The 22,352-nt window shown below is 32.6% G+C and overlaps 1 protein-coding gene across 5 annotated transcripts in view; it reads left to right on the top strand.

Annotated features, from left to right (window-relative positions):
- LOC148611076 (muscarinic acetylcholine receptor gar-2-like) overlaps positions 1 to 22,352 on the top strand; it is a 153,116-nt gene that overhangs the window by 94,237 nt on the left and 36,527 nt on the right. For 2 of the 5 annotated variants that reach the window (XR_015924046.1, XM_088591187.1), the window contains exon 5: positions 2,284 to 2,345. The gene's annotated coding sequence lies outside the window, so the exon portion shown is untranslated. Of the gene's footprint in view, positions 1 to 100; positions 198 to 2,283; positions 2,346 to 10,846; positions 10,974 to 13,304; positions 14,784 to 22,352 lie in introns of those variants that run through there. The other 3 variants (XR_015924047.1, XR_015924048.1, XM_088591188.1) reach the window with 3 other exon arrangements.

The following is a 22,352-nucleotide window of genomic DNA, read 5'->3' as shown; positions in this document are numbered from 1 at the left end:
ATCATATAAAGAGTAATGCTGAATGCTGGCTGATTAAAAACCAAATTTGTGTGGCCGAAGTTGATAATCTTTATCAATAACAATTTTTTTTTGTTTTCAGCACTTACTAAAGTATCGGTAGGGTGAGATTTTCTTGTTTCCAGCACCGACTAAAGTATCGGTAGTGTAAGAATTTCTTGTTTCCAGCACTGATTAAGGTATCGGTAGGATAAACATTTCTTATTTCCAGCACTTACTAAAGTATCGGTAGGGTGAGATTTTCTTGTTTCCAGCACTTACATAGGTATCGGTAGAGTAAGAATTTCTTGTTTCAAGAACTGACTAAGGTAACGGTAGAGTGAGAAAATTTATTGTCTTCCAGCATGATTGGTAGGGAATCACTCAATGAGTTATGATGGCTGTTATATGGAACAAGGAAGAAGAAAACTATTTGTACGCTCATAGAATGTAATTTGTATATCATTATTTTTACAAATTCAAATGGGCGAGACATCATTTGTCATTTGCGTTTGTTCCCATTTTGTCTTTGAAACTTCCTTGTTACATCTATGATTTACTGGTGGCAATGTAAAGTGTAATTTTGATAAACTAAGAAGATGTGACCGAATATATTACTTTTTGTTACAAAGAATACAATTGTATATAAAGAACATTCGTGTTATACAAATATCCGAAAACAGCTATTAAGGAAACCAGATATATTGTACCTAAGACAACAATCTGCAGACAGATGTCTTGATTAAAAAAAATATTCATTAACTAGTGTTCAGATACAAACTATGCAACAAATGGTTTTGACAAGCTTTTCTTCCATGGATGTTGCACATTATTTCTGCATTTTCAGTTTCCACTGAAAAGAAGACACCAAGTTGCAAGACTATGAAATTAGATTTGAAACATTAAGGGCAATTAAATATAGAATACACAACACACAAATAAAATTATGTATTCTTCATTTTCATAATAATGTTATAAAATGAGAGAATAAAATGATTTTACATTCTAATGTACACATTTTGCTCCGATCTGTTATTAAAAGTATAGCCTGAGCAAATGATAGTCTGGGATCCTCTAATATAATTTGATGGATCGCCCTTTCCTTTACAAAATCTCTCTTCATGTATATTAGAGATGCGTGTCAGCTAATTCTAACGTACGTTTATTATAAGACTTGTGCTTCGATACTATTTTTTTATATAAGTATCTGTTATGCTAATGATAAATTGTATTCAAAATATCAAAACAAAACCCATGTCATTAAACCAACTTGTTATGTTTCTTACGACTAATCCATTTACAATAAAAACAAAATAAAGTGTAACGCCATGAGATCTCCACGACTATTAAGAAATATTTTCTTTATAAATGACGTTAACATGATTAATTTCCAGTACAACGGCATTAAGCAGGGTCATTTTTAATACGAAAGATAAGATTATTCTAGATTTAGTTTCATGTAACGGTCTTCTTATGGAATTTCAATTTTCCACCAGGACTTTAAAATTACGCCATCGCTGTTCGTATAATTGGCTTAGCACTTCAAAACTATAAAACCATATCCTGAGAGGTTTTCTTATTTACATTTACAAGATTTCGTTTAATGATTTTGACAAGCAATGAGGAGTGTTTAGAACTAAACAGTAACTGTAAAGCCTGTCGCCTGAATCATTGTTGAATATTGGTATTGCCGTATATTATACGTACTTTTTTTGACTAATCCTACTGACTTTTGCCTAGAATTTATCAGTTCGGTACATTTGTTTTTAACCTTTATTGAGTAAAAAGTTAGTTAAAGAAATTGCATATTTAGAGCTAACTAGGCTCTCTTCTTTGGTTTTATTGAGATTTGGTTAAAGTCGGATTTAATTTTTTTTTCGGACATTGATTAATTTCTTTAACTCACAAAATTTAGAATTTTATCTGAAATTTTCCCAGAAGTGAAAAAAAAGTAACCAAAATGTATGATAAAAACACTTACTTCAGAAACCGATGACATTAGTGCCCAAATCTTGATTGGTTCTGCGGGAAGGACTCATTCAAATGTTATAACCTATCTAAATTAATGATAGAGTAAAATATCATGGTTTTAAAAAAATGTTTGACAGGAATTTCAGGTACGGCATGTCATACCAAGGACAATTATTGGTACGGTGCCAGCCGTATCTCCCAATACGTACCTGATAATGTGAATTTGATTTTTTTCATCAAACGAAATGAACTCACTGAACAAATTAATATATTTCAAATAATGGAATAATGTACTTGTTTCTTTATTATTTTCAGGTATTTGGTTGACTTCCTAAGGACAAAATGACGTAAAGATAAAACAAAATTATCCGTAAACTGTAAGTATTTATCAACACAAAATAAATGTAGCTGTGTTAAAAACCTTTTCGTACAGTTAATCCTTTATCAATCATAAATTAAGCGGTTGAATACATGTAACCTACGGTATTAATACCGGAGAATAAATGATTCCAATAAATAGAAAAGACGGAGAATGGTGAACATTAGGGTTATTTGTTTGAATGTCAGAATGTGTTTGGAACGCAAAATCGTTTTCTATTTTTGTTGGTATGAGAGTGATTCGTATATATGGCGTAACTGACGAAGTGGAAAATGAGTCAGTTTATTATTACAATTGTAATGTACCGAAAGCGTCATTGTCCTCCAATTCTACGACAACTTATGGTCTATGACAGTAAACGGTATTATTAATTTACCTTTAACCGATATTTCATGCCATTCTCACCCTTTCTATTTATTTAAAATCGTTCCTAAAATAAATGGCTGATAATATTAACTAGAGCTGAAAATGGCAGTCTGTTACGTACAGTTTTTATCTTCCAATAGAGGCTAATTTTATCCTGGCAAAAATTATATGCTATATACGAATTTCACAAGTGTTCCAATATGAATTAAAATAGCATAATATGATGAACACAAATCAGAATTATCTCGCAATATTCCGCTAAAATAGATATTGATAACAGAAATGTGTCATTACAATTTCGATGGGAAAAGATCAAATTATATGATAGGAACAATCATCAATTATACCTTAGAATGAACTGATTTTTTTTCTTTCGGAACACAACTTTTTATTGCGTGGCCTTAATATTCTTTTCTCATTTCAGTAAGGAGCAATCGATAAATAGTAATTTTCTTTAAAGTGTTTATTCTTAAGTGTTTATCAACAATGTAAATCGACTCTGTAAGATTATTACCATGATGGACAATCAGAAAGTGTTTCTTTTTACGACAACCTCTTAATTACGGCACTCGAAACCCATAATCCGACCCGCGTGATTGTTAGCAAGATGAAAATTCTGAAAGTTTTTCAGTTTACAGAGGCTTTATAATGACGATGCTTGTAGCCTACCATACTATTTCCGAGTGCTTCTGGCATCGGCTTTAACGATTCATCATAATACTTAAATTGGTTGTGATCAATATAAGAGTTCAATTAAATTTGGCTCGTATGCGTAGCCACTGTCTCAAAAGTATGTTTCTTCTTGAGAAAAGAACTAATGGCTTCATTTCGCGGTTGGAGAGGCATTGTTGAGAACAGTTATTATGGAGAAACTACATCCTATTAATGCAGCGTTCGTTTTGTTACATCTGAGCACAACTCGTCTTTCTATGTAAAGGTAGTATTATTCGATTAAGACGTTTTAAAAATAAGTTATTTGTAAGCTTTTACGAACAACATTTATACCAAATTGGTCTTTAAGATAGTGATAGCGGATATTCGTTCTAAAAAGTAGCGTCATAATGGCTCTTGAAACATATCACGTCTTGGCAATTACAGCTCAAGTTGCGTGTCACACGCACCTGTTAGAAGTCTTAAAGGTCGAATGCATTATCATGTGCTTAACAACTGCAAAAAATATCAATTAATTTTATTTTTGTCATCACACAGGGGACAGTAAAACGTTTTTAAATGATTTAAAGAGTCACAATGTGGCTTGCATGTCGCTGAATTTTGACGTAATCTTTTAAATGAGATATAATCATGATGATCTAGCAAGTTTATTACTGAAAGCCAACATGAATCAATTTCTTATCAATAATTTGAACTTTCCAATATTCTAGAAGGTGCTTCGAGATGAGTGTCCGATATTCTCGACGATGCATAAAGTTCTTTTTAAAACAATCTAGCATTGAGAAGAAGATAAAACATTTCACCAAGTCTTAGCGGCATGGAGTTTAGACTACAAAACCTTATTTGAAAATGTTCTTGCATTGATGTATTGTTTTATTCTTTGTGTGTTTAGAGAAGGCTTTATTCGAGAAACGATTATTTGTAAGGGTATAAATGCATCGAAAGAACTTGAAAAAATAAGTATAAGTTATTTTCAATATCGCCTTCCGTATCAACCAGAGACATAGTCAAACTCTGATATAGATCGAGGGGTGGTACCAAGGCAATATTGAAAATACAATGTAAAGAACTTATCACATTTTTATAGCTTGAGACAGAAATGCATGATGACCATAAACTTAATTAAAATTGTAAATAAATGTACAAAAAATGTATCAACAAAACAAGAAAGAACAATAGCTTATAATTTAACTCTAGTAAATATAAAAACAGGTTTCATAATTTTACTACCACAATTTTGTCCCTTATCGTTACTTATTTAAACTATAAATAATAATTGTCTCATTTCTAGTAGAACATCTGGAAGGATTGAAAACGTTGAACCAAGACATTTTGATGCATTTATATTTATGTCATTTATAGTTAAAAAATCATTTCTTGTACTAATTTAGTGTTGCGAGTTCGATCCAAGTTGTATTATCACCTACCTCAGCCTCTGCTAATTCATTTTCTAACGATAAATTTATGTGCATGCTTTTTTGGTCGTCAACAGCATTGCCATCGATATCAAATCGTCGTCAATGGTAACGTTATCAGTTATGAAAGTAATTCAACAAATTAATATTTTGTAAATGAAGAATCTAATTCAAATATGACTCTGAATAGCCATCTAGAGTTTTTTTTATAATGACACTAACAAGTGATAAAAAAGTTATGACATTGTTTTGTTCAATACATTTATATCGTCCTTTGCATCGACCTTCGACATATCTCTGCCTCGATCAGATATGGAAGTCTCATGTTGATACAAGAGTCGATATAGTAAATGCAAGTATAATCTATAATTATCAAATTTGGAAAAATGCACGTGCCAAGATGAAATGTGTGCATAATAATACCGATTCAAAAATGGTTTTTGCATTAATAAGTATAAACACTATACTTGCATGTTTATTTATTATATATGCACCAATTTAAGAACAAAAGAACATACATACTGCAAAAGCTCGCATGAAAATATTTTTCGCTTTCATTTATGTTGAGAGACTGTTTTTCAGTTAGTTAGGGTTTTATATCTGAAATTATCAATGTCAAATCATTTCACTGGCTAATCTTATTTGAAATATTACATGAGTAAGTGTTTGACTTGTCTCAATATTTAAATTTTTCGAAAAATTAGACTTTTTCTTTAGTCATTCCAGTCTTTGATTAGAGAAAAGAAAATTAACTATCACTGATATATCGATGACATTTAGTTACGGTATCAGCACTATAATTGAAGCGCTCGCCGCAGACACAGATTAATCTATGTTTGCATCTAAACTTACTCGGGACATTCAGTCGAGAAATTGCTTTTTGTCGGAAAAGATTCTGCCCAGTTTCAAAAGTATCATGCTTGAACCTTTTGCACTCTGTGCAGACATATATAATATAAAGAACGATTTTCATTTCATTCTTCGTTCGTTCTTGTCCATTTCGTTTGTCCTTTTGAACTATCTGTCCCATAAAATCGTAATAACGACTTTGTACACGAAATAACAGTATTGCATTGTAAATAACTGAAGGAACAAAGCACAAAACCAGACTCTTCACATAAGATATATACAAACACAGAAGCAATCAATGTATTATTTGATTAATAAATTAACAGGATATATGGTACTTCTATGGCATTTAAAACCGTTGTTTTAAATGCAAATGTTCCTTTATAACAAACGTGCATATTTACATTGCAAAGTATCTACGTAATTCCCGAGGCTATGTACTGTTACCCAATTCATTTGTTTTATTGTTTCTAGTGTTACAATATTTACAATTTTAGACTAGCACTTCCGGTCTCTTTCCCTCGTGAATTCTGTCGGGTATTGTTACCTGCATCTGCTAGTTCATAAAGTGTGACGGCTACATTGTGTATCACGTTGTTATCGTACATCTTTGAAGTTGTTAAAGAGTAATCAAGGGAACCAAGGTTATAGCGGTAATCAAAAGAATGTAATCCAGGGACAGACCGGACATGAAAAACAGACATAACATACAAAATAACAAAAGCAAATGAGCAATTCGGGCTCCAATAAAAACTGGGAGCGTGGACCAGTTGCACCTGTGTCATTAACCCCGGCTGGGTATCAATACTGAAATTTGATTGGTTAGCTACACGTCGCTCAAAATCCCATATCCCCGGACCTTGCTAAGCCATATCACCGGGGGTTGCTAGACATTTCCTCGGGGAACGTCACGCGCACTGCTGAAAGCGTCCAAGATGGCGAAGCGATTCGAGTGAAATCCTCGATAAAAGAGCCAAGAGCTTTGCACCCAGCACCGGCAAACAAAACACCTCAGTACTACCGTACACCCTTCGGATTCGCCTTAGGGTACTAACGTATTTTAGGGATTTAAAATCTCCATATCTACGGATGCTAACTTAGATAACTTATAATATCCTCCGCAGTGGTTCATTTATATTCTCAATTTCAAAATTTGAACATCGCTGTCATGCTCAGTAGTAGACTACACCTCTCTATGTAAATAAGTAACGTACACCGTAAAGAGATTCGCAAATTTTAGTGAGTTGTACTTTTGAATAATTCACATTAAGGATATTATGGAACAGAGGGAGTCATAACTAGTCACTTGTGCTATTGGAAAATGATTAATAAATTCAAATGCAGCGATGTTAGTCATGTTTTTCAGGGATGTTTGTCGTATTATTAAGGGATGTCTGTTGTGTTTTTCAGGGAAGTCTGTTGTTCCGTTCATGATGTCTGTCGTGTTGTTAAGGAATTTCTGTTGTGTTGTTAGGGAATGTCTGTAATATTTTGCAGGGAAGTCTGTAGTGTTGTTCAAGAATGTCTATCGTGTTGTTCTGGAATGTCCGTCGTGTTTTTCAGGGATTTTTGTGGAATTGCTCAGGGTTACTAGTATCTATTGTGTTGTTAAGGGGTGTCTTTTGTGTTGTTCAGGGATGTGTATCGTATTGTCAAAGATGTCTGTTGTGTTGTTCAGGGATAAGTATCGTGTTTTAAGGGATGTCTGTTGTGTTTCTTAAGAATGTCTTTCATGGTTTCAGGGATGTCTGTCGTATTGTTCAGGGATGCCTGTTTTGTTGTTCTGTAATGTCTGTCGGGTTGTTAAGGGAAATATGTCGTTTTGTTCAGGATTTTTGGTCGCATTATTCAGAGATCTCTGTTATGTTGTTCCGGAATATTTGTTGTGTTGTTGGTTGCCTGTTTAATCTAATTGATTAGAAGTGACGACAATAATAATTTTTTATCTTCTACATTGATAAATTCATAAACTTTAAATAAAAATTTTTGCATGATGAGTATGCCTCTACTCAATATTTACATCTTCATAGTTGTACTTGTATCTGCCGTTATGTGTTGTCCCAAACGTACCCAACTATTAGCATTATGGACATGCTTTTTCAAGCATACCAAGTTAATGGAGTAATTACTAGATCCTAGAATTGTGGAAGGTTTTTAATCCGATTGTTGTTATTATATCGTTCATGTCATACATTATTAATATATAGCACGGTCACATTTGAAAATTACTAAATTGGAATCCCATTTTTTACTTTGTAAGCAAGTTTGGGCTGATATTTGAATAACACTAGTACAACAATAAAGCTGGAAAAGATGACACTTTCCGTATATCCGTTACACCCTTCATTTCGTTCATTATTACGATAAGGCAAGGTAGCTTCGAGAATATAATTTTACTGTCTTTAACCACAAAAATCCTCGAAAATATTTCGTAACGCAGTATTAATCACTCAAACGCACGATATGAGTGACGCTGACGATCAGCTGACTGTTCCTATACTTGGTGTATTTGCCGGTTACGTGTCAAGAATATGTACTATTACACATGTTTTAATAACTTGCCAGAATTGTTTGTTAATGTATGAATGGTAATTTCAAGGTTTGTTATAAAAGAAAACAAATACGATTTTGTATTACAATTAATGCATTGCTAGAGTAATCAAGAGGACTAACATTCGAGCGGAAATTAAAAGTTCAGATTCCAAGGATAAAGCCTAGACAGGGAAAACAGACACACACAACATAGAACGTTAAATAACCAAAATAACATGTACAAAGAAGCAAAGTAAATGAGCAACCCGGACTCCACTTAAAACAGGGAGCAAGGACCAGATGCACCGGTAGGATAAGCGTCCTCTGGTTTTCTAGAAACACCCACATTAAGTTTACGAAAGAGGAAAGCAAAAAATATGACACGGCAAACAAATCGGTTCTCATGGGGCAGTTTGATACACAATAAGATACATGAGTTCATGATGACGAAATTAGAATTCATTCTGTAATGATATCTTCAATCTTGTAGCAACATTACCCTGTTCAAAAAACCTAACTGTAAGATGTCTACATTTGTAGCACAATACAAAATGTCTGCGTAGTTACGGCAAGATCTAGCATAAAATGAATTGTACAAAACCAAATCGTCAAGAATCAGAATATTATAATCTAAATTTAGTACCCATGTATGTAGGAAGTATTTAGTTCTGTTGTGACACATTTAAACAGGTCAGTGATGCATTATTTCTTCAAATGATAGGAAGCTTAAATGCACAAGACGAATTACTATTACAGCCCTAGGTTTTAGAAGTACCATTCAATTAAAAATGGTAACTTTATCCATATTACAAAATATGTTGTGACCCCAATACCCTACACATTGACATAGACTTATACTTTAAGATCTAGTAATGAATTGCTCTGATCTTGACACGAGTTACTTTGAGGTCGTATTAATGTAAACACTCCACTGAACTCAAGTTCAACCTTCCAGTCAATATCATCTCTTTTCAATTCGATAAATAGTTTAGACATCAAATGAAACAATTTTATTTATACAAATACCTTGTGACTTAATACCACTTTGTAACAAGATGAAATTTCATCTGTTGATTGATACGTATTTATACATACATTCCTCGTGTAAGTATAGTCCGAATGGCCATTGTAAAGAGGCTACTCCAATGAATTATATGATTTAGTCTTATTTGTTAAACATCGAGGTGTATGGATTTAAACCATTGTACCTTCTCATTGCTTTATTTGAACACAGTTTTATACTATTTTTATGTCTCCATGGCAACTATACTCCCATCTTTTAAAACAGATGTTTGTAGTCCTGACTGATATGCATTTTTTGATAGCAGTATCATAAGGTAAGGTCACTTGACAAACCTGAAATGTGAAGTTTTGGTCACGTCTAATAAAGTTATCATTAGCTAATATATTTTTGGTGACTTCAATACTTACTTAATAATACTTTTTTGTGGCCTACATGGTCGTCCTTTTAAAGTATCAGATCTTGTTGCATAGACAAGTTGTATAACCTTTTAGACATCAAGTAATTTGACTTTATTAGAATAACATGCTTCAATATCAAGGTCAATGTCAAAATAATTTTATAGTAGAAATTTGCGTGGCTACTGTAAATACGTTTTCCTTCTGCAACACTGTTTTAATTGAAAATTACGCTTTGTGTGGGACTTGCGAGTTATGATCAATCAACGATACGTTTTCTCAGTGTTAAAACCCTGTATTTGTCATTGGGAGGCTTTTATATTTTATCACAGAATAAAAAATAACAACATCAATATAAGCAAAGATTTCATGAGTATTATCAATTTACTTGTAACAATACTTTGATTTTTTTCCATTTGCTGCGCCACATAATTTCAATTGGGGAAGTCATAAAAATGACGGGAAATTACAGTGATATGTTTTCACCAGATATTGCAGCTAACTAATTCTTTGTTTCATTTTGTCTCCACATTTTAATAATTTGCTGGAAGTCAAACTTAGGATTTATTGTTTATTTCAATCACTTTGTACTTCGTACATTCCAGTCAACTTATTGATGGTCAATTTGCTTGCGGCCTAATTACTTGCCTTTCTGTTATCAAATGATCTTCATGTTTACAGATTTTGTACAATAAGTATTATATGTCTTTTAAAAATAAGTTACATATTAGATTAACATATTAAAAAAATGAGTAAATTAAGGACGTGTCTTGTAATTTGAAGATTTTGTAATATGATTGTAAACTAATCATTAGCAATGTCTTTATTTTACTATTTGTTCACTAATTTTCTTTAAATAACAAAAGAGGACGTCATTCACACCCTTGAGCTTTGAAAAATACGTGTCACATTTGTTGAGTTTATTACTAACTGAAAAAAAATCGCGCTGCAAAAAAAATCTTGAAATTAGGACACAAAGGCAAATATAGAAAAGACATTATAACACTTAAAACTCTGTATGCAGTGTATACGTAGTACAGGGAAATTGTGTATCTTATGTTGTGTAATTTGGTAACGGAGAAATTGTACAATTCACACAATATAAACATGTTAAGGGACGGTAGGGGGTTCTAATCTCGCCAAAATACTTTAACACCGCCGCATTCATTTTGTGCCTGCTCCAAGCCAGGAATTTCTGGTCACAATATGTATTGTTTCGTTTTCATTTCGGTTTACTTTTCTGTAGCTGGAGTACGTATATAGGGCAACTATTTCGCTGTACCTGTGTAGAATGTTGTTTTGGGGCCAACTGCAGCCTGCCCTGTCGTTTGAGGACATTGAAGACCCATGGGTGACTTTAGCAGACATTTTCCATCCCGGTGAGGTTGTTGTCTCTTTGGCATATTCACTATTTCCATTCACATTATAATGTAATATAGTCATTTAAACCCATATTGGAACAGTTTTAACTGTCACGAAAAAAAGTTAAAATGGATTTTTTATTTCTAATGTCAAAGCTGTTATTTCGACATTTCACATACGTGAACCTTACGGGCCCATTCATACGGATAATAAAATTTCTTCTTTTTTTCTTCATTTCCTGCATTAAAAAATTATGACAATTTTAACGACCATTTTCCATATCATTAAAGGTATCAACTATAATACTCCACTTGACAAATATGTTGGCCTTGAAAGATAAGTTTGGGAGATGAAAGCATCCCCATTCTTTAAGAAACACTACGACATCAAGTCTTTTGAATAAATAAAATTAATTCAATATCAAAATATCGTATTTCAACTGAACGTTCACACAGAACCTGCAAATTCTTAAATTGTGTTGGCGAACAATAAAAACACACGAAACTAAAAGCATATTATCTAATCCATAAATGAGAAGTTAAGTATACCTCGCAAGTCAACAAATCTTTGGTTATATATTTTGTTGACTGTAAAATGCCAACCATAGTTAAAAGGCTTTAAGAACAACTGACATAATCCGCCGCCATAAATAACAACGATATAAAGAATAAAAAATAAAAACAAAACTTACTACACTCGAATTTCATAGAAACAAACACTAAAACACTACCTGCGACGCAATACTATAAACAGCTATTATAGTACAGTTGACTCTCTTTATTAATTTTTTTAAATTGTTTTAAAAACATATTTCATTTATTTGAATCCTGGCATCACACACCATCAAAAATAATAAAAATTAACATTATAAGTACTCTAGTATGAACATACTAAATAGTTGATATTTTTTCTACCTCTATTACCTAATAATTACTCCGACCTTTTATTAACTTAGTTATTTAAGCATGAAATTAAAGTAAACCTGAAAAATGTGCATACAATAAAGGACTTCAAAGACATGCGTTGAGTAATTTTATTGAGTATATTGAACCCTATCAAAGAATATTAGTAATTCCATGTCGACGGTTACTTTATTTGGTAAAATATTATCAATAATATATTCAAAACCTGTTGATAAATAATACTAAAATTAAAATAAAACCTAGCACTTGGGCTACTACATGTATTATATAGTGGATCGGGTTTTCCAAAATTTATTCGTGCAAGTTTAATATCTCTGGGGATAGGATATTACAACTAATGTTTTAAAAAAAAACGAGTAATGAAATGAATATTGAAACTAAGTTTGAAGAAAAAAATCGACTCTCATGGTGCAGATGGATATTCCATAATGATCCACGAGTTCATGAGGACGACAATAAAACTTCTGTTGTGATGACTTCAATTTTTTAGCAACATAATCTTGTTCAAGAATCCAAATTGTAAGAAGTCTAGCACAATACAAAAAGCACGCGTAGTTACAGCAAGCTCTGGCATGAAATAAATTGTAAAAAACCAAATCGTCAGGAATTAAAATATTACAATTTAAATTTTATACCCATGTATGTAGGAAGTATTTAGTTGCGTTCTTTTGCGACACGTTTGAAAAGATCAGTAATGTATTTTTATTGCTACGAAATACTATCAAGAGCTATCATATTTATTAACAGCTATCATAGTGCATTTGACTCCTTCTTTTTGTTTGTTTTTCATGTATTTTTTAAAATTGTCTTGTAAAGGTGTTTCGTTTATTTGAATCCTGTCATCACACATCATCAAAAGTAATAAAAATTAACATTATAAGTACTCTAGTATGAACATACTAAATAGTTGATATTTTTTCTACCTCTATTACCTAATAATTACTCCGACCTTTTATTAACTTAGTTATTTAAGCATGAAATTAAAGTAAACCTGAAAAATGTGCATACAATAAAGGACTTCAAAGACATGCGTTGAGTAATTTCATTGAGTATATTGAACCCTATCAAAGAATATTAGTAATTCCATGTCGACGGTTACTTTATTTGGTAAAATATTATCAATAATATATTCAAAACCTGTTGATGAATAATACTAAAATTAAAATAAAACCTAGCACTTGGGCTACTACATGTATTATATAATGAATCGGGTTTTCCAAAATTTATTCGTGCAAGTTTGATGTCTTTGGGGATAGGATAGTACAACTAATGTTTAAAAATCGGGTAATGAAAATGAATATTGAAACTAAAATTAAAGAAAAAAATCGGTTCTCATGGTGTAGAGGGATACACTGTAACGATCCAGGGATTCATAATGACGACAATAAAACTTCTGTAATGATACCTTCAATTTTGTAGCAACATAACCCTGTTCCAGAAGCCTAATTGTAAGAAGTTTAGCGCAGCACAAAAATGATGAAAATGAATATTGAAACTAAATTTAAAGAAAAAATCGAGACATCAGATAGAGGATGAATAGAGGAAAAGGTTAAACATCAATAAACATGAAGGAAAGTTTTCAATTATCAAATGAGTCAATTATTTATAGCATAATTAATGGGATGGAGAAACTAAAATATCATCACAATTCAAGAAGACAAAGCATTTGTGGATGTGCAGTACTTGTTTTGTTCTCGGCATAACTGAATTTTTGTTATTCATGATAATGGAATGATTATTCTGTTTATTATATAGATGTCCTCAATAATAAAGTGTTATTTTCAAATAAATTTTCCAAAGCACCGGTGACGTAAAGCAATTTTACAAAGGAAAAGTGCAGTGACGTTGTAACAGTAGAAAGACCGAGAGTAAAAGTACAAAATAAATTATACATGTGAATTATCGAAATTTACAGGTAGGGTTCATTTCATACAGTCAATTAAAGTCATCACTTTATTATGGTTCTTTTATCTTTATACCATTTGAGAAGATTAACTGTAACAAGAAAGGGGACAATAATAAGTCTTACTGTTACGATTATATACCAATATTTGAGATGAAATAATATCATGCAAATATGGAGTAAATAAACATGATTTAAACATACACAATGAATATGCATACACGAAATATACATTAACAAGACTCTATGACGTGTACATGCAATAAAATACGCCTATGACGTGTGTGACGTTTGTAACTCGCTATCCAAATGATAGGGATTTATAGTAACCCAGCTATCCAACTATAGTAGGAGTTGCTCATTTATAGTTTTGCTCATATGATGTATCAAACGTGGACATCCTTTTTAGATGTTAATAAACAGTAAAATAAGGATAATGTTATTTCAAAAGACCTGTTTCATTGTTGTTTTCTCATTCCACATTTATATCATAATAATAACCGTAATAATGCATTATAAATACATGCAAATCATAATAGTCAATGTTTCATAACATTGCAAACACATTTACCATATTGGTTGACTCAATAACCCTCAAAATGTCTATATAAAGAACTTAAATTGGACCGTAAATATCGGTCTTTATCGGGTACAATATCAGGGAAAGAAACGGTTTAAACACACACTTTAAATATTAAATCGTCCCAAATTGGTTTCGTCTCTTTCATTCTCTACAAAATTGATTAAACAAAAACTTTCGATGATTAACTGAATTTTCTAGAATAATCATTTTAAGAAAGAGGTGAAAAAACTTTCTTTTACAAACTTTGGGAAAATGTTACACTGCGATCGAAACCTTATACGACCCATATTTTTAATATGTACAAATATAAAACAATAATGAGCAACCAAAAAGAAAGTCATAATAACCACTAAAAGTAACTTTATTTTTTTTACCCTACCGGTGCACCAGGTCCATGCTCCCAGTTTTAAGTGGAGTCCGAGTTGCTCATTTGCTTTTGTTACTTTGTATGTATGATTATAGTTACTTTATTTTCTTTGTTGTGTATGTCTGTTTTCCATGTCTGGTCTTTGCCCCTGGATTACATTCTTTTGATTACCGCTATAACCTTGGTTCCCTTGATTAATCTTTGATAGGGTTGTTTATAGTACACATAGTAAGACATATGACGATTTATTTTAGATAAAAGATATTATTTAATACTTTCTACGGATTTTGTTACATCATTAACCAATAAATTAAAAAAGGTATATGTGTATTCTACTTTTTATCTGGACAAAATATTTCAGTGTAAAAGAGATTAAAGAGTTTACTTAAAACAGCATCACCTGCCATACATCGTATAAATACTAATTGTAATATTGTGTATGTTGTAACCAACAAAATGGGTGTACTGTAAAACGGGAAAATTCACAATCATTTAAAATAGCCAATACGCGAAAATTACGTTGTATTAGCTTTATAGGATACATGTAGAAATGCAAGAGAATAAATTGCAAACTTAAAGCGTTACATATAACTAAATCCTGTATTTAAGATAGGGTATATAAAAATATTGCTTTCTCTGGCCAAGTTTTTCATCCCCGTAGGGTTAATCAAGGATTGTAACTTAGTACACTATGTATGGTAGCTCATCTAGGTGTTTTTATGGAGGATAGATGATAAAATTAACGATACATGTCACAAAAAATCATTATTATACAAACGTCTCTGAATGTGACAACTCACTTCGATATACTGCTCCACCGGATCAATTTAATAAAGGGAAGGTAATGTAGAAGGGTCTGAAAAACGATGCAAGAACTGTCAAATTTGCGAAGTTTGGTTGTTCACTCCGCAGGACTCGAACTCGTAACGCTGTGACTTCTATGGCACCGCCACCTGCACAATGTACAGCGCCCTAGATCACTCGGCCAGCTAGGCTATATAAAATATAGCTTTCGCTGGGCGGATCATTCCTCCTCGTAGGATTAATCTAGGGCTGTAAAGTGGTACACGACGTAATAGTACGGTACAGCTCATCTAGGTGCTGTTATGTAGGATACATGTCACAACAAGTCAATATTATATATAAATATTATATTATATATAAACAAAAACAGAACGAAAACTGCTCTTTTAAGTAATATCAAACTTTTAATGGCAGGTTTTCTAGTTTCCTGTTACACGTATGTTGCGGTCCTTAAAAATATTCGGTCTCACATGGAGTATTGCGGTTGTTTCCAACATTACGGTTTGTATCATGATAGTGCCATTTTTTTTTACGTACATTCCATTTGAATATATTGCCTTAATCAGTTCGGTAATTTTGTCATTACCCTTCATGCTGTTTCTGTCTGCATGGTATCTGTTGCCTTGGTTGTTACGTATTGTTATTACCCTTCACAATGTTTCCATTGTTTATGTTGCCTTGGTCGTTAGGTATTTCTATTACCCTTTATACTGTTTCCTTGTTCATGGTATCTGTTGCCTTGGTTGTTAGGTATCGTTATTACCCTTCATGCTGTTTGCGTCTTCATGGTATCTGTTGCCTTGGTTGTTTGGTATTGTTATTACCCTTCATGCTGTTTCTTTCTCCATGGTATCTGTTGCCTTGGTTGTTAATTATTGTTATTAACCTTCATGCTGTTTGCGTCTTTATGGTATCTGTTGCCTTGGGTGTTTCGTATTGTTATTCCCCTTCATGCTGTTTGCGTCTTTATGGTATCTGTTGCCTTGGTTGTTTTGTATTGTTATTACCCTTCATGATGTTTGCGTCTTCATGGTATCCGTTGCCTTGGTTGTTTGGTATTGTTATTACCCTTCATGCTGTTTCCTTCTCCATGGTATTTGTTGCCTTGGTTGTTTGGTATTGTTATTAACCTTCATGCTGTTTGCGTCTTTATGGTATCTGTTGCCTTGGTTATTTGGTATTGGTATTACCCTTCATGCTGTTTGCATCTTTATGGTATCTGTTGCCTTGGTTGTTTGGTATTGTTATTATCATTCATACTGTTTTCTTCTCCATGGTAACTGTTGCCTTGGTTGTTAGGTATTGTTATTACCCTTCATGTTGTTTGCGTCTTTATGGTATCTGTTGCCTTTGTTGTTTGGTATTTTTATTACCCTTTATGCTGTTTTCTTCTCCATGGTGTCAGTTGCCTTGGTTGTTTGGTATTGTTATTACCCTTCATGCTGTTTGCGACTTTATGGTATCTGTTGCCTTGGTTGTTTGGTATTGTTATTACCCTTTATGCTGTTTGCGTCTTTATGGTATCTGTTGCCTTGGTTATTTGGTATTGTTATTACCCTTCATGCTGTTTGCATCTTTATGGTATCTGTTGCCTTGGTTGTTTGGTATTGTTATTATCATTCATACTGTTTTCTTCTCCATGGTAACTGTTGCCTTGGTTGTTAGGTATTTTTATTACCCTTCATGTTGTTTGCGTCTTTATGGTATCTGTTGCCTTTGTTGTTTGATATTGTTATTACCCTTTATGCTGTTTTCTTCTCCATGGTGTCAGTTGCCTTGGTTGTTTGGTATTGTTATTACCCTTCATGCTGTTTGCGACTTTATGGTATCTGTTGCCTTGGTTGTTTGGTATTGACCAGTATTTATTTTTTTCTCCTTGACTTAATATACATATATCTTGCACAGTTAGTATTTAAAGTGTAAACAATACTTTTTACTTTTCTTCCACAGTTCGGACTCTGGTATAATATATGATTTTTTTCTCAGATATCGTCAATTACGAACTAGGCGATGACATATATCATGCAATTTGTAAAGTTTTTACACGTGTATAAGAACGGGTAGCATTTATTGTAGCTTACCAGAGGTTATCAATACTCCCTACATGTATATGTTGTTTTCAATGGTTTCTTCAGGTTAGGCATGTTATTGTGCATCTGTTTGATACCTTTGTATAAGTTAAGTCTTCATCATTATAGAATTTACTTACATAATTTGAAATAATATATCCACACACTTTTAAAAGTATCAGGCACGTGCTCCAATCTACACTGTCAAATTCAGTGATGCATGAAATTTAAGTCTGTGTGCCTCAGATAACGGTCAATTATTGATACTCTACGGTCCTTGGATTAATTTGTTTATATATGATTCTCTAACAGTTCATATAATTTATAGAACGTTTGGTTGACATGAGTGAAATAGTATTTTTAAAAAGTATAGGATAATGGTATACAAATTAAGAAACGGGAGTAACTCTCATACATTTCCTGGATATGAGAGTTGTAAAAACAGGGAACCCCTAATTGCAGGAATTATTAATAAATTTTGGTATTAAAAAACAAAAAAAAAAAAACAAAAAAACAAAAAAAAAAAAAAAACTTTTCTTTTTTTCAAAAAGTAAAAATTGTAATTTTATTTTCTGTATATTAAAAGTGTCAGTACATTAAGCAATATCGATAAAAAAGTGATGTTACACACTAGTTCCCTGATTTGAACTTTTGTACTTTATATCATAAGTCGTATGTCCTGGTATTTGAAGGGTTATTTTAATGATGTACTTTAGTCCTTTGCTATCTCTTCTAGAATCTATTGAGGATAATGATATAGAATGTAGCCCAAGTGCTTATATTTATTGTGTTGTATTTGCGATCGTACAGCATCTTTTATCATGTTATTGATTCTTTTGAGAAATAATATCATGCTTCATGCATCCCATATCATCTGGTTATTTCTTATGAAACAGATGCATTGTTAGAAATTGTGGATTTAGTTTCTAAATCAATAGTCAACAGTCAATAAACAGTCAACTCAACTAGGAAGGTCACCCCTTTTATTCAAGAGCCCGTTATAGGTCGACATCTTTTTCTCTAAAAGAGATCTGTATTATAGGTGAAGTATATCGTAAAAGGCATTAGAGTACCTGTCATAAAAGCTCAATACAGTCTACATACTAAACTGTGTGATACTTTGGTATTAACATTTCAAAACTGGTTCATTTTGCTCGTATTTGTAGGAAAGTGTCAGATTTTATTGAACGTAAAAGATTCCTCTTAGCAAAGCTTTTCCACAAAGGTTTCGATATCACACACTTTTTAAAACATTGAAGTTTTTTACCGTTTTATACGGTCTCACGGCAATATACAAAGCACATATTTTCAATTAAAATCCGATGCATAGAATACTTATGTAACTATGCTTCATCACTGTTGAATTACAGTCCTTCTGGTCATGTCATCACTGGTGATATGAATATCAGTTAAAATGAACTCCTATGTAAAGGTCGTTTCTCATAGTCCACAATTCAGGGAACCACGGCGCCTCAATTGGAAAATAAATTTCCAAACCATAATGACTGCTGTTGAAATTATGTCACATCATGGATAAAGAGAGAAAAGGACAAAGGACAAGTCATTGTCAGATGGATACGTACCATCTTTGGTACGGAATCGTATTGACAATCTCAAGAAATATGTCAGTAAAAGACCCAAGTTCGTGTCAATGATCGTGAGGCACTTGGATGCTTTTCTCACTACAAGAGAAATATAATATAGTTCTTGCGGAAAAACCTTCAAACAACATTGTATTTGTTTGTAAAGCTCATTACCTCAAATGCTTTATAAAGGAATTGGGCATTGGTAGTTAAATCCCACAATGCCACATACAAACGCACAACTTTTGACAAAGATGAAATTCTTAACAACAACAAGTCTTTCATGTCTTCTATCAACTTCAAAACAATGTGAGGAATTATCTAACTTGTATTGGATTCCCAAACTTTATAAAACTCCATAGAAAGAAAAGTATATAGCTGGATTTTCATGTTAATTTACCTTGCAAAGATATTGTCTGCAGTGAAGGGTGAAAAGCAAGCTAGTTGTAATACCACCTACTCTCGTAGTGGTTGTAATCATATTTGGCTACTTAAAAATTCCAAAAAATTACTTCAAAATTTAAAATCCGGCAGCTTTTCAGAAATTGGTTCCGTCCATACTTTTGACTTCTCAAATCTTACACTACGTTGCCACATGATAAACTGAAGTCTCGTTTGATAGGACTTATTCGTAAATCTTTTGCAGTTTCGAAAAATTATATTGTTCTTGGTTACAAATCCACATATTTTTCTAAAACATTGCAGAAGGGCATAGTGTGCTACATGGAAAATCAGGTTGGCTAAATGATTGATTTCCTCATTGATAACATATTTGCCACGTTTGGAGGAGCTATTTTTCAACAACAAGTTTGCAATTCAAATGAGTACTAACTACGCTCCTCTCCTAGCCGATTTGTATTCATACGAGACTGAGTTTCTTCAAAATATCGTAGAGAATAAAAATTAAAAACAAGATGCTAAAACATTTAACTTTACAAACAGATTTATTGTCCATCAACAAAACCCTTTTTTTTGGTAAATGGTTACCTTCAATATATCAACCAGAGCTCAAGAAACAGGCGTTTACAGAAACACCTTGTTCTGCATCTTTTTGAACCTACATCTCGAATGTGGCAATAGTGGACATCTCAGGAGTAAGATTTTTGATAAAAAAAAGACGACTTTAAATTTAATATCATAAATTGTCCTTACCTGTGCAGCAATATACCTTCATGTCCTGTCTATTGTGTTTATTTTTCACAATGGATTCGCTACGCTAGAGCAAGTACTAACTACTCTGGTTCCTTGAATACCATAAATATCTGCGTGACATACATCTGAATCAGGGGCATGAGGAAATGAATCTCAAAAGGTCTTATCAAATTCTGTTTAGATATCAATCCTTGGCTGAGGAATGCTCAGTTTTTTCTAAAATAATGCGTAATGATTGTATTTTGTAAATTATTCTTTGTGCTGGTGTGACCGCTGATTTGCTGATTATGACGCAATAGCATGAAAATGCTACTTTATCACCACAGGTTATTCACACCACAATTGAAGACGGAGGTTTAGCGCGCTGTAAAACCTAGATTTAACCAACCATTTCGTTTAAAATGCCTGTGTCAAATCATGATCATTGTGGTACCGGCTGCTCCGGTGTGTAATATCTATTTTGCAAGATTTATTTTGGATTTGGTTATGAATCGGATTAGTGTTTGGTGATTTTTTTGGTTACCCTTATTTATCAACTGCCCTCTTTAGATTTATATTACAAATAGAGATATTTGACCCTGAACTGCATCCCTAAGTCTTTTTTAATATTGCGCTGCATCAAATACTTCTTATTTAGTACATGACATTACTACTCCAAATTTAGTCCACTGGAGTTGTAGTGGACAATTATTTCTAATGCTCTTAGCTTTGATGGTATTGTCATTCTTCAATATGTCCTGAACTAATTTTCTGTAGCTACGGGCATCTTATGAGTTGATATCTTATTTTGTCTATACAGAGTTCCTCATTCAGGAGATGTTGTTCATTAATTTGTCGCTATATTACTTTTTGATTTGATTTTGAAGAATAGTTGTCTTTTTATCGTGTAATTTATTACTTTTGTTATCAGGCCTTTCAGAGCCTACTTAAAAGTGTGTTTTAATCCTTTCCGAAAGAATTTACTATTTTGGATTTATTTTATACGCTGGTGCATGTTTCGTTTCGCCTTATTCGTTCTTTTTTCATATTTCTTTTTCCCAGGGTTTTGCGTTTAAGTAAAAATGCTACATAAGTTGACAAAAGTTGATTTTGTCAATATACACTATTTCTTGCGAAACCGCAAAAGTACACAAATAGCACATTAGCACATCTTAATTTGTCACAGACACGTCAGTGCTGATGACCAATCGATATAAAGTCTCTTACATCACCAAGAAAATTTTCCATGCCGTCAGTTACACTTAACCTAATGACAAAACACATTAATCAAAACCTTCTTCAGCATCATGACTGATATTATATTGTGTGGGAAATGGACCAAGTCTGATTTCAATTTATATTTAATTCATTTTATTGGAAAGGATCAGAGAGTAAAACGCTGATCAATTTCAAAGATTGTTTAAAAACATATAGTTCGCGTGACAGCAATCGAGTAATTCATTGGAAAGTTTTTTTTTGTCTTTTATGTGTGAATGACTGAACAGTTTTTGTCTTTCAGTTACTCAAGTTCAGATAGTTTAAACCAATAATGTATATCCTACGATTGATTGATAGATTACCACTCCATAGAAAAATTATATAAGCAACGTATATTGCTTTATGTACGTGCAAAAAGAAACATGTACCTGTTTGCAAGTTTTTTTGGTTTTTTTTTTTGAATAATTTATTTTTTGTACCTTGTTGTTTGCTATGTCTCCTTTGCATGATAACAATAGTGATAATTACATATGATACTTTGTAGTCAAGGACTAAAATGTTGGTGTTAATATTGCAGAAATGGGAGTTGTAGTTCTTTAACCAACTAATGCGAAATATTGACGGAAAAAAGATTGAGTATTATGTGTACAACATGTTTTCGTCTTTTTGCGCCAATTTCACAAAAATCTCGTAAGAGTACAGTTAATCGTATCTCATGATGTGACAATATCAAGTAGCATTGTGACATCAAAATTTCCCATAAATTTTACAATTACCAGTCTGTGGTAACGTAAATATACAAAACTACT

This window comes from Perna viridis, chromosome 7 (assembly GCF_037379345.1).
Source record: "Perna viridis isolate PV_CMFRI_1.1 ecotype Kerala chromosome 7, ASM3737934v1, whole genome shotgun sequence".
Classification (NCBI taxonomy): domain Eukaryota; kingdom Metazoa; phylum Mollusca; class Bivalvia; order Mytilida; family Mytilidae; genus Perna; species Perna viridis.
This window is presented reverse-complemented; position numbering and strand designations above follow the sequence as displayed.